This window comes from Sminthopsis crassicaudata, chromosome 3, assembly GCF_048593235.1.
Source record: "Sminthopsis crassicaudata isolate SCR6 chromosome 3, ASM4859323v1, whole genome shotgun sequence".
Lineage (NCBI taxonomy): Eukaryota > Metazoa > Chordata > Mammalia > Dasyuromorphia > Dasyuridae > Sminthopsis > Sminthopsis crassicaudata.
Window position 1 is genome coordinate 260517022 of NC_133619.1, and position 14445 is coordinate 260531466.

The 14445-nt window shown below is 32.1% G+C and overlaps 1 protein-coding gene across 5 annotated transcripts in view; it reads right to left on the reverse strand.

Annotated features, from left to right (window-relative positions):
- APP (amyloid beta precursor protein) overlaps positions 1–14445 on the reverse strand; it is a 175530-nt gene that overhangs the window by 144845 nt on the left and 16240 nt on the right. The gene's annotated exons all lie outside the window — the stretch shown is intronic.

Sequence of the window (14445 nt, forward strand, 5' to 3'; positions counted from 1 at the left end):
ACTCTATTTTCAAGGAACTGATATTATCAGTCAGACACTATCAGATAATAGTAACACCAGTGGAACAAATACTAATGCGACACTATTATGGGAAGATGCTGGCTATTTTCCTAGCCTTCTATTCTGGCTCCAATGATTTCATGATACAACATACTACCCACTTTCTGACATGGATGTGATAAATTCAGGATATGAATTTTTGTCTTTTCACTCCCACTGCCAAGCATAGAGCCTGGACAATAGCAAGAACTCTAATACAATTTACTGAATTGAATTTAATTCATTATTCAATTGTGTTGTTTTTCCTTTACAACCTTTAAAAAGGCCAATCTCTTGAGCCCTGGATCTCATTGAGAAAGCCCTAAAATATTCTGTGGCTTTACAGAATTAGCACAGTTTACAAATGGAAACAAAATTTTTTGGAAGCTCTGAACATCATCAAAGACTTTCTCATTTAAGACTAAAAAAAAAAAATTGCAGGATGATAGTAATTAACTTTCACAAATATATAAATCTCTCTTCTTATTAATTACCAAAAGGTCACTGAAGAAAATAATTTGTTTTGGGTTCAAACAAATAATCTTGAAATGGTATCATCCTATACATGAAAATACCTTGTGCTTATTGGATTAAACGTATTTCTCTAATCAACAAATAGTAAATACAATGAGAACTTTTATTATACACTTCAGGGAATTTACTGCTGTGAAAATATGCCAAGTTCAAGAAAATTTGTAAAAGCCTTCATGTTTCTTTTTAAATATTGTTACCAAGGATGTCCACAGTAAATAATTAGGCACAGGGAAAAGAATGCTGGTGAGATTCAGTAAAATGGCAGAGAGAGAATAATTAATATAACCAGTTTCTCTCCCACAATTATTCCACATATATACAAAAAACACACCAGGGAGAGTTCTAATCAAAATTGCTTTATTTATTTATTTATTTTTATTAAACTCACAATAAGCTAGGCAGAAATAGAGAAGCAGGGAAGTCTGCAAACAATAAAGATAGTCTGGCTAGTAGTCTGTATATCTTTGTAGTTCTGGTGGTTTTGCCTCAGGTAAAGATCAAGTTACAGATCCAGCAAAAAGGGGCACGAATCTGCTCTGGGAGCAGGAACGAGTGCCAAGTGGCAGCTTTATTACTCAGAATAGCTCAAAATTATGATATACCAAAAAGCAAAGGAATTGGATAGGGTTCAGAATAAGGATCATCTCCCCAGCAAAATTGATATAATCTTTCAGAGGAAACAAATAGAAGAATTTCAAGCATTTTTGAATTAAAAGACAAAGCTGAATAAATAATGTGACCTCCAAATATAAGTCTCAAGGGAAACAAGAAAGAGAAAATATAAGAGTTTCAATAAGGTTAAATTATTTATACTTCTATTTAGTAAGATAATACTTCTAACTTTGAATTACTTTATTACTATAAAAGCAACTAGAAATAATATATGTAGATGGAAGGTGTGAATATAAGCTGACTTAGACGAGATAAAACATGTTAAAAAAATTAAAGGGTGAGAAAGAAGATTGCACTGGAAAAAGGAGGGAGAGATTGAATGTAGTAAATTATTCCAAATTAAAGAGGTGTAAAAGAACTATTATAATGGAGGGGAAGATGGGAAAGTAGTATGCAAAGCTTAAACCTTACTCTCATCAAAACTGGCTCAAAGAGGTAATAATATACACATTCAGTTGGATATAGAAATTCAAGTTACCCTATAAAGAAATTAAATAGGAAGGGAATCATAGAAGGCTAATAAAAAGGGAGGTTATATTGGGAAAGGATATAATCAGAAGTAAAACACTTATGAGGAGGAAAAGAGAGGAGAGAAAAGGTGATAACCAAAAAACATAGAGGGAAATAAACAATTACTAATTGTAAATATGGATTGGATAAACTCACCCATAAAATGGAAATGGATAGCAGAATGGATTTTAAACCAGAATCATACAAAATGTGGTTTACAAGAAACATATCTGAAGCATAGAGAAAAAAAATAGGCTAAAGGTAAGGAACTAGAGAAGATCTATTATGCTTTAGGTGAAGCAAAGAAAGCAGGGATTCCAATCATGATCTCAGACAAAGCAAAAAACAAAAATAGATCTAATTGAAAAAGATAAAGAAACTATATGCTGGTGAAAGGTACCACAGACAATGAAGCCATATTAATACTAAATATTAATACTAAAATATATGCATCAAATGTATAGCAGCTATATTTCTAAAGGAGAAGTAGAATAAATTACAGGAGGAAATAGATAATAAAACTGTACTGGTGGGGCTCCTCAATTTCTTCTCTCAGAACTAGATAAATATTGCCAAAAATAAAATAAATAAGAAAGACGTTAAGGAGATGAATAAAATTCTGGACAAGTTAGCTATGACAGATTTCTGGAGAAAACTGAACGGAAATAGAAAGGAATATACCTTTTTCTCAGTAAGACATGGCATCTATATAAAAAAATCGACCATATATTAAAACATAAAAACAACCAAATACATTAAAGCAAAAATAGTAAATATCTCCTTTTCAAATCACAATGCAGTAAAAATTACATTCAATATTAGACAATGGAAAGATTAAAAATTAATTAAAAATTAAATAATCTAATTCTATAAAACAAGTACATCAAAGAACAAATCATAGAAACAACTGATAAATTCCTCAAAGATAATGATAATGAAACAGCACACCAAAATTTAGGGGATGAAGACAAAGTAGTACTTAAAGGAAAATTTTAAAAGAGAAAATGCTTATCAATGAATTGGATGTGCTACTAAAAAAAAAAAAAACTAGAAGAATCAATTTTTAAAATCCAATTAAACATCAAATTAGAAATTCTGAAAATCAAAGGAGAGATTAATAAAATTAAAGGAAAACTATAGAACTAATAAATAAATAGAAGCTGGTTTTATGGAAAAAAAACCAATGAAATAAACTGGTTAATTTGATAGAAAAAATAAAAGAAAAACAAATTACTAGTTTCAAAAAGGAAAGGGGTGAATTCACTACCGATGAAGAAGAAATTAGAGGAGATATTTTTGTCCAATTATTGTGCCAATAAAGTTGGCAATTTAAATAAAATGAAAGAATATCTACAAAAATATAAATTTCCAGATTATTAGAGGAAGAAAAATACTTAAATAACCCAATCTTAGAAAAAGAAACTAAACAAACCACTAATGAATCTTCTAAGAAAAAAATCCCCAGAACTAGATGGATTCACAAGTGAATTCTACCAACCATTTAAAGAACTATTACTTTCAATAATATATAAGCTATTTTGAAAAAAAGGTGGAGTCCTACCAAATTCTTTTATGACACTAATGGAAAAAAAATTAATGAAATACTTTTTAAATAAAATCTTTTTAAAAAAAGTTTACAGCAGGGGCAGCTAGGTGGTGCAGTGGATGGAGCACCAGGCCTGAAGTCAGGAGGATCAGAGTTCAAATCACTTCCTAGGCATGTGACCCTGGACAAGTCACTTGATCCCAATTGCCTCGGCAAAAAAAAAAAAAAAAAAAAAAAGTTTACAGCAATGTATCACAACAAGCATCATGCACTATGACCAAGTGGGACTTATGCTAATAATGCAGGGATGGTTTAATATTAGGAAAACTATCATCAAAAACGATCATCATCAATAACAAAACCAACAGAAATCATACTCATTAGATGCAGAAAAACCCTTTGACAAAATGCAGTACCCATTCTTATTAAACACTGAGAGAACATAGGAATAAATGGAATTTACCTAAAAACAAAAAGTAATATTTACTTAAAACCATCAGCAAGCATTAATCTACAATAAGGATGAGCCAGAAGTCTTCCCAATGCAATCAGGGGTGAAGCAAGAATGCCCGTTATTATCCCCGATATTTAATATTGTACTAGAAATATTAGCTTTAGAAATAAGAGAAGAAAAACAAATTAAAGGAATTAGAAAAGGCAATGAGTATTTGCAGATGATATGACTATACTTAGAAAATCCTAGAGAATCAACTCAAAAATTATTTGAAAGTATTAACAAATTTTACAAAGTTGAAGGACACAAAATAAACCTATATAAATCATTAGCATTTCTATAGATTACCAACAAAATCCAGCAGCAAGAGATAAATGATAAATTCCATTTAAAATAAATACATACAACATAAAATAGTTGGGAGTTTACCTGCCAGGACAAAATCAGGGACTATATGAACACAACTATAGAATACTTTTCATACAATAAAGTCAGATCTAAACAACTGAAAAAATACTAATTGCCCATGGTAAGCTGTGTCAATATAATAAAAATGGACAATTCTATGTACGTTTATCTATTCATCATCATATCAAACTATCAAAAATAATTTTATAGAGCTAAAGACATAACAAAATTCATCAAGAAGAAGAAGAACTCAAGAGAATATCAATGAATATCAAGGGAATTAGTGAAAAAAATATAAAAGAAGGTGGTCTAGTTCTACCAGATTTCAAACTCTATTATAAAGTGGTAATTATCAAAACAATCTGATACTGGCTAAGAAATAGAGTGGTGGAATAGGTACTACATTATAGTAAATGACCATAGTAATTAGTATATGATATATCCAAAGATTCAGGTTAAATGAAGACTTCTCAAGGATATGGGGAGATATGGGGATATTTTTAGCCAATAAAAAGGAACCAATGGATAAAGAAAAGCTGAAGATTATAAAGGGACTAATGGAGAGACCAAGTTCCAGAAGGAAGTGCGAGGTGATAGGATAGGACACAGGTAGAAAATGACTTTACAAAGAAGGACATCACTTCTTTCTTTGAGATTTGAGCAAAAGAAAAAAGTGTTAAGGGGATTTGAGGTTTGCAAATAACATTACCATCATAATGAATAGAGAAAAGGACTCAGAGTAACTGAACATGGAAAATGAAATCCTAGTAGTATCAAACCTAAAGCTATATTATAAAGCAGCAGTCATCAAAACCATTTGGTACTGGCTAAGAAATAGAATGGTAGATCAGTGGAATAGATTAGATACACAAAACATAATAATCAAGGCCTACAGTAATCTAGTATTTGATAAATCTTCAAACTCCAGTTTCAAGAATAAGAACTCAAAATTTGACAAAAATTGCTGGGAAAACTGGAAAATAATGTCAGAAACTCGGCATAGACATACATCTCACACCCCATACCAAAATAAGGTTAAAATGGGTACATGATTTGGGCATAAAGGATGACACCATAAACAAATTAGGAAAACAAGAGATAATTTACCTATAAGATCTTTGGAGAATGGAGGAATTTATGATCAAAAAAGAACTAGAGAACTGAGAGGCAAAATTAATATAATATTAAAATATTATAAAATATAAAAAAGAACTTTGTCAATTTTATAAGAATACAAGTCATTCCCCAATTGATAAATGGTCAAAGGATATGAAAAGTCAATTTTCAGATGATGAAATTAAAACCATTTATAGTTATATGAAAAAATGCTCTAAATCACTATTGATTAGAGAAATGCAAATTAAAACAATTCTGAGGTACCACTACACCCCTCTCAGATTGGCTAAAATGATAGGAAAAGCAAATGATGAATATTGGAGGGGATGTGGGAAAACTAGAATACTAATGCATTTTTGGTGGAATTGTGAAATGACCCAACCATTCTGGAGAACAATTTGGAACTATGCCCAAAGGACTATCAAACTGTGCATACATTTTGACCCAAGCAGTGCCATTACTGGGTTTGTATCAAAAGGAAATCATAAAGGAGGGAAAAGAACCCACATGTGCAAAAATGTTTGTTGAAGCCCTTTTTGTGGTAGCAAAAAATTGTAAAAGGAGTGGATGCCCATCATTTGGGGAAGACTGAACAAGCTGTGGCATATGAAGGTAATGGAATATTATTATGCTATAAAAAATGATGAACAGGCTGATTATAGAAAAGCCTGGAAAGATTTACATGAACTGATGCTGAGTGAAACAAACAGCACCAATAATACAGTGTACAAAATAACTGCAAGAATGTGTGATGATCAACTATGAAAGACTGTGGTTCTCAGTGGTTCAGTGATCCAAAGCAATCCCAATGGACTTTGGACAGAAAATGCCATCTGCAACCATAAAAAGAAGTAAGGAAACTGAATGTAAACCAACACATGCTATGTTTACTTCTTTTTTCTGTTTTTTTTTTTGTTTTTGTTTTTACACATGGTTTTTTCCTTTGGCTCTGATTTTTCTCTCCAAACATGATTCATAAAGCAATGTGTATTAAAAATAAATGAATTTACTAGAAAAAAAAGAAAATTCCGATGGAAAAAATTCACAGATTTCCAGAAAAAGCTATAGATCCCAAGACATATAATGGTTAAATTTAACAATATAATTCAGAAGCAAATTCTACAAGCCATTAAGAAAAAGATATTCAAGTACAAAAAAAAAAAAAAGCACATTTAAATAACAAGACAATTCTACATTTGCTAGAAAAAGGAGGGAATGGAATAATGTATTTCAAAGATCATTAGAGCTCAGAATGCAGTACAGAATGACCTAAGCGACAAATTTTATCTTAACCATACAGGACAAAAGATGGATATTTAAATATAAATGAGTTTGAAAACTTTTTTAGAAAGAAAACCAGAAATAAAGAGATCATTTCTTGAAAATTCCAAACCAGAGGACCAAAGGAATGATTAAACACCAACAATAGTAACAGCTTGTCAACAGAAAGACCAGTAAGAGACTTCTTTCTAAATATATACAAGGAAACAGAGACATGAAGGCAGAAAACCATTAAAGGTAACAATGAAGACAGAATATGGACAGATCCTGGGAACACTGTACCTATGGGTCAATGGTTCTTTTGTTGGACTATATTAGAACAAGGGAAGAAAAATAGGGAAGAGAGGAGATTGTGATGTGCCAGAGTAAAGTCAAGGACTAGCGATGACAGGAAAGTGATCTTTGTAGTCTCAGAAAGAGTGGAGGAGCCTGCAGGAAAGTGATTATGGAGGGTGGATAAAAAGGCAGAAAAGTAGAGGAAAGGAAGGAAGCCTTACTTTGGAAATGGGAGGGATTTCATTGATGAATGCTTCTATGAGTAATGGGAAATAAGAATTTTATATTAGATGAGGCCTGAGAGAATTGATTATTATCCTTTCACTAAATAATCTCCTTTCATTAACTCTTAGAAGGACTACAGATATCTTATTTCATTTTAATTCTAAATTTGTAGGGCCAAACCAGTTTGAATCAGACCTAGTTCTCAATGGATTATGGTAAGTTTAAAAATGATTGCTCTACCTCTTTAAAAACCTTTATGGCTACCCTTTGTTTTTATATTTTCCAATATATGCTCTTTCCTCTTCCCTCTCCCAGAACACTACATTTTATAATAAAGAATTAAAAAACAGAAAAAATTCAACAAAGCTAATTACACAAATTACAACATTTTCCCCAGTGGTACAGAGTCTGGTCCTAACATAAAATTTCAACAAGACACCAACAAAACTATGATAGAACCAGAATATGAGAAACATCGAATGGCAAAGTATCAAAGAAAAACAGTGTAGACATAACTTCAACTAGAATATCTGGAATAAATGAAGGAAAAGATGTTTTTTCATGAAATCTGTATATTGACCACTTAGAGGTAGAGAAATTTAAGAATTATCAATTTAATAAATAGCATACAAAATCTTACATATAAAACAGACTATGTAAAAATCAGAATGGACTAAATAGAAGCTAATGGCAAGAAGAAATATTTTTAAGTCAAAAGAAAAAATGTTAGAAAATTTGACATATTTAACAACAAAAATAACAGACCTAGAAAGTAAGTAAAAACAATGTCAGAAGTGTCTATATGAGGTAAAATGGTTTTTTAAAAAATATTCTAATTAGGAATTTACCTTTAGATCAATGATATTAGCAAGTATATCAAAGAGAGTTAAATAAAACAGAGCCAAGGAGTGAATTGGTTAGGATTTGATTATTTATCTATTTATTTATTCTTTTTTTTTTTTTTTTTTTTTAAAGGCTGGGGTTAAGTGACTTGCCCAGGGTCACACAGCTAGGAAGTATTAAGTGTCTGAGACCAGATTTGAACTCGGGTCCTCCTGAATTCAAGGCTGGTACTCTATCCACTGCACCACTTAGCTGCCCCCTATTTATTTATTCTTGATAAAATTGGTTTATGGTATATCCAAAGGCATCAGGAAACATAATTACATGAGATCAAGTTTTGGTAATTTAAAATAAAACAGGAAATGAGGGAAGAAGGAATATATGGGCAAAAAAGGAAGAAATTATTCACATAATTAGGGTATAAACAGATAAAACTATACAAAAAAGTAAAAGGAGGCAGCCACTTGAAGCTTATTGAGAGCATACATAGAGAATTGAGGGCGGAAATACAGTCAATTTAACAAGGAAAGTGGGAATTATAAATGAGTGGAAAAGAATATGAAGGAGTATGGATTTAAGGAATGCTTAGCCTTAAACAAATTCTAAGTGTGAAGGATAAATTATGAAAAACAAAAGATTTAAAAGAGAAGGAAAAAAGAGAATAGGAGGGAATATGTATACTATATTATACATCTATTGAATAAACTCCAGTAGCTCCCTATTAGAATCAAATATAAAGTTCTCTGTTTGGATTCAAAACCTTTCAACAATCAACACATCAACATTTATTACTTATCCACTAAATGTCAGAGAGGTATAAGATAATTCCTACATCAAGGAATTTAAAATCTAATGGGGCCCACAACTTGGAACCTAATAAATACAAAATGAGTTACATACAGGCTAAATAAGAAATAATTAAAAGGAAGACTCTGACATTAAGGGAGATTGGGGGAGAATTACTGTAGAAGACAGGATCTTAGTTGGGATATAAAAGAAGCCAAGGAGCCGAGTAATTGGAGTTGAGGAAGGAGAGAGTTCCAGTTAGGGAAGCCAGAGAAAATGCTCAGAGTAGAGAAATGGAATGTCTTATTAATGGAACAGTCAGAAGCCCAGTGCATATGGCAAGGGAGACTGGAAAGATAGAGAGTGTTAAAAAGGGTTCTGAGTGACAAACAACATGTTATACTTACTTCTGGAGATAATAGGAAAAGGATAATAGCTCACTGGAGTTTACTGAGTAAGGGAGTGACATAATTATTATTGTATTTTAAGAAAATCATGAGTGGCTGAATGGAGAATGGACTGGAGAGGGGCTTTAAAGTAGGCAGACCCACCATGGGGTTATTGCACTAATCCAAGTGGGAAGTGATAAGGGCTTATGATGGAGAGGTGTCAGAAGAAAAAAAAGTAAAGTATAAGAAAGATGCTGCAAAAATCAGTAGCTCTTGCCAATAGCTTGGACATGGAGAGGTGAGAATAAGAAATTCAGGATATCAAGGCTGTGAGCAATTGGGAAGGCAGTGTTGCCTTCTACGTAATAAGGAAGGTAGGAGGGAGGATTTAGGGGAAAAGATGAGTTTTCTTTTGGAAAAGTTTAGTTTTAACTGTCAACTGGACATGCAAATCAAAATGTCTGAAAGGCAGCTGGAGATTGGAGATTCAAGACTGGAGGACAGCAGAGAGATTAGGGCAGAAAAAGTAGATTTGAGAATCATCAGCATAAAGATACTAATTAAATGCTAGGGAGCTGATAGGATCTCCAAGTGAAGTAGTATAGAGGGAGAATAGAAAAGAATCCAGGACAGAAGGGCAAGAACTGGAAGAAGATCTAACAAAGGAGAGAGAGAAAGAATGGTCAGATAGACAGGAGAAGAACCAGAAGACCGAAGGAGAAGAGAATGTCAAGGAAAGGGATCAGCAGTGTGAACGCCTTTAGGGCTCTAGGACTATCAGGAGGAAAGGCCATTACGTTTGGTAACTCAGACAAGAACTGTATAATGATAAAGTCAGAAGTCAGATTGTAAGGGGTTGCAAAGAGAGTGAGTGGGGAGCAAATGCAGGCACCACTTATTGTAGATGGCTTTTTCAAAGAGTTTAGTTACAAACAAAAGAGATTCTGGATGCTAGTTAGCCGGGACCAAGCGAAGGCTTTTCCAAGCTAAGTACGACTGAGCCTGTTGGTAGGCAGTGGGAAATGAGCCAGTAAAGAAGCAGAGACTGAAAATAAGTGAAGGAGTGAGGATGGCAGAGGGGAAGTGGCAATCTATTGGGAAACAATGGGATGGGATCACTGCAATAAGCCTTGGTAAGGAGTGAGGTTATTTCATTTCATCATGGAAGACAAGGATCAAGGCAGGCACTTGAGTGATGGGGAAGGGGATAAAGGGAATTTTCCTAATATTGGTCCCCTTCCTACCTATCCAAGGCTCCTTTTATCTTATATTCCTCCACGTCTCTTCACTGTTCTTGAACTAGACATTCTACCTCCTGGCATTTGACATTTTCCTGGTCATTCATGCACAGAATGCTTTTCTTCTTCATCTCTGACTCCTGGTTTTCCTAATGTCCCAGTTAATTCCTGGAAGCCTCTCCTTAATTCTAGTAATTTTCCCTACATAGAGATTTCTAATTTATGCTTTGTTTGTCCACGTTTTCATGTTGCCCCCCTTTAGATTACGAGCTCCTCAAGGGGAGGAACTGTCTTACCTTTGTAATCTCGGTGCTTAGCACAATGTCTGGCCAAAGGTTTGTTTGTTTTTTCCCTGACCAACTATACAATAATGGAGTAAATTGAGAAAGAAGGCACTAGTCCCCGGATGGTTTAAGGAATAGCAACTCATAGAAAAGAGTATTCATCTAAGTATTGAAATATCCCTCTTGTCTTTTTATGAACAATGCTTCACAGGAAGGGCAGAAAACAGATTTTCATATATGACCAGTATGTGAATTTCTTTTACTTGATTACGTTTATTAAAAGATGGCTTTTGGATAGAGGAGAAATTTTAAGGAAAATATTGTCTAATGAGAATGATGTAAAAATTTTTTTTAAAGTGAAATATTTAAAATCTATCAAGTATAGCAGAAAGAAGTTTGTACACAGATAAGAAACAGTTTTATTACTATCTTTTTTAAAATATACTCTTGTTGAGATTGATAGATTTTATTTATATAAAGATCACGTGGTTTTTTTATTGCCTTTTTTACTTCTCTTCTTCCAAATTGTTTTTCATCTTCTTTCTCTGATACTAAGAACACTTGCCACTGTGAATGCAATTTTTTTTCTCCTTTGCTAATTATTCCTGTTGTATAGGCACGGTATCTTATATTTTCTTCTAATTGCTTTTTAATGTTTCTCATTTCCCTTTTGTACCGCTCTGGAATTTTTATTTCATATTCTTTTTCAATTAGACAAAGTTTTGTGTTTGTCAGTATTATTTCAATTTCTTTTGTCTTATTTTTTTTTTTACATTTTAATTTACTTTTTTCTTATAATTTTGATGTCACCTCTTGTTGATTTATTTGCTTTTGATCAAAGTGCTTAATTAAATATTCTTCTCTTGAAATCTTTAATGGGTTTAACATTGCCTTATCATTTACTTTCTAACTTAAGGGGAATTAGAAGAAGTGTAGATTAAGAGAAAGTTTAGTTCTACATAAAACAAACACATTTATATATTTTAAAAAAGAATGCATAAATATCATTGACTTTTTTTTTGAAGCAGCAAAGAATGGAAATAAGTAATTCACACAGATTGAGAAATGACTGAATTAAGTATATAAATGTGATGAAATTGTACTATAAGAATTAATAAAAGGGATGGTTTCAGAGAAATATGGAAAGACATATACAGAAGCAAAAGAGCTGACAGAGATTAAAGTGAATAACACCAGGAAAATAATTTATAAAATGACAATATGGCAATGACAAACAACTTTGAAAGAATTAGGAACTCTGATCTTCATAATTATGTAGGATGGAGCCAGGGGGCTTAGGATGAAACATGCTGTGAAGGACTCATGAAGAATGAAAAAAAAAATTTTTTTTTTGACATGGCCAAAGGGGAAATTTGTTTTGCTTAATTATATATGTTATCTGGAGTTTTGTTTTTCTTTCATTCTAAGTGGGGAAATGGGGTGAAGTTGTTAGAGTGGAAGGAAAAAAATAGGGTTTTTTTCTTATTGAAACTTTTTTAAATAAAAGCTTCAAGCACAAATAGATATATCAACCAAGAAGATATTAAATAGAAGAAAAGATGGTCACCAGGACATCTAAACAACTGCAATCCCCTCAGAGTAAAGATTTTTAAAAAATTAATTTGAAATAAACAAAGACATGTTTTTTTCCATCCCACATCTCCCCAAAAGAGTTACAGTAAGGTCTCCAACTATTCTAGTTTAACTACTGTTTCCACCAAGTCATTTATCTTTTCCTTTAATTAAGATACTACTTTTTAAGCTTTTCTTTGAAATACATCACCTCATTAAAATCTGTTTTATATAAAATTAAACTTTTTCTTAATCTACACTCTTATTACTCACTTTCCTTTTTCCTTTTCCCTTCCTTTATCTCTCCAGTGCAATATATTTCTATACTCAAATGTAAGATTTTGTAAGTGCATGTGGGGAGAGAGTCAGAGATAGAGAGACAGAAGGAGGGAGAGAGAGAGAGATAGAGACAGAGACAGGGAGAGAGAGAAAGGCAAAAAGAAGGAAAGAGGAGAAAAAGGGAGGAGAGCTCAAGAGTGAGCTCTCATTCATCTCTGCCTCAGTTCAGAAGAGAGTAAAATTTAGGTGTCAGACACATCCCTCCCTCTCCAATCTCTCTTCCCTATTTATGTACAATTACATTTGCAAACCCCAATTATGAGATAATTTTTCCTACCCTCTATCTCCTTTTTCTACCTAATATATTTCTTAACCTCTCTTTCCCCTTTTTAAAGATCATCAAAACATAATAGAACCACTCAAAGGTCGCCTGTCTAATTATATTCCCTCTGATTAGGATTAAATTTTGAGAAGATATATATATATATATATATATATAAGAAATTTATATTTGTTTAGTCTCCTAAGATTTCTTGCTAATGTTTGCCTTTGTTTCTTCTGACTCTTATCTGTGTATTTAAACGTTTCCACATAGCTCTAGTCTTTTAGTCAGAAATATTAGGAGGTCTATTTGATTCAAACTACATTTTTTCCCTTGTGGGATGATACTTAGCTTTGCTGATTAAGTTATTCTTGATTATAAGCCAATATCTTTTGTCTTCTAAAATATTATATTCCAAAGCCTCCATTCCTTAACTGCTGCAGTTGCTGGTAAATCACGTGTGATGCTAATTGTGGTTATTTGGTATTTGAATTCTTCCTTTTTTTGGTGGTTTGTGGTATTTTTTTTAAAACATGGAAAGTGGATTTCAGATATAAACTTCCAGGGAGATTTCATTTTAGGTTTTCTTTCAGTTTTTACTTTGCCCTCTATTTTTAAGTGATCTATGCAATTTAAAATGTTTTAAAATGTCTAGATTTCCTTTATGTTCATGGCATTTAGATAGTCCAATGACTCTTAAAGGACTGTTAATCTATTTTCCAGGTCAGTTATTTTTTTTTCCAGAGAAATGGTTACTCAAAATGAGGGTCTAGAGTAAACAGAAAAGAAAGATAGATAATGAAGAGACAGAGAGAAATTTGATTTGAAAGTGTATACAAAAATAAAAGTTTAAAAACTAAAGGAGTAGCTGAAAGATAAAAGAGGCAGAGGGAATCTATTTGATTAACAGAAAGTATAAAAGACAGAAGAAATATATAACAAGATAAAATCAGGAGAGAAGTAATAAACAAAATCTCAAATAGGAAGAAAAAAAGGTAAAGTAGAAGAAGGGATTACAGGTGAGAAGAGAAGCTGCAAAAGTGGGGCCATTTTTTTTTAAAACATGAAAGTAAAGTAACAGAAGAAATATTTTGCTAAATTTATAAGTTAAAAACAATTCCAACTTTAAAAGAGTTTAGAGAGAGATGGAGGAAAACAAAAACCCAATTTTTGTAATGAAAAATATAAATGGATTAACGTGACAGACTGAATAAGAAAAAATTCTATAATCTACAGTTTATAAGAAATACATTTAAAAACAATGGCATACACAAATTAAAACTGAAGGGATAAGAAAAAAAATTTGTTTCCACCAAGGATTCCAAAAATGTAGGAATTGCCATAATGCTACCAGACAAAACAAAACAAACATTCAAAGAATAAAAAGAGATAAGGAAGGAAACTATATTATGCCAAAAGGAACCATAAATAGAAAACTTACAGAGTTCAAATGCCTTGGCAACCAAATTCATAAAGGAAACATTATCCCACCTTCAAAAAGACATGAACAGAAATGAAATAATAATAGGATAGTTCAATATCCCTCTTAGTTAGTAGAAGACAAGTCTAATAGATAAATAAAAAGGAAACTGAAACTGACCAAATTCCTGTATAAATGAGTTTAAAAAAATTTATGGTGCCTTCTAAATGGGATAACAAAAATAAATAAAA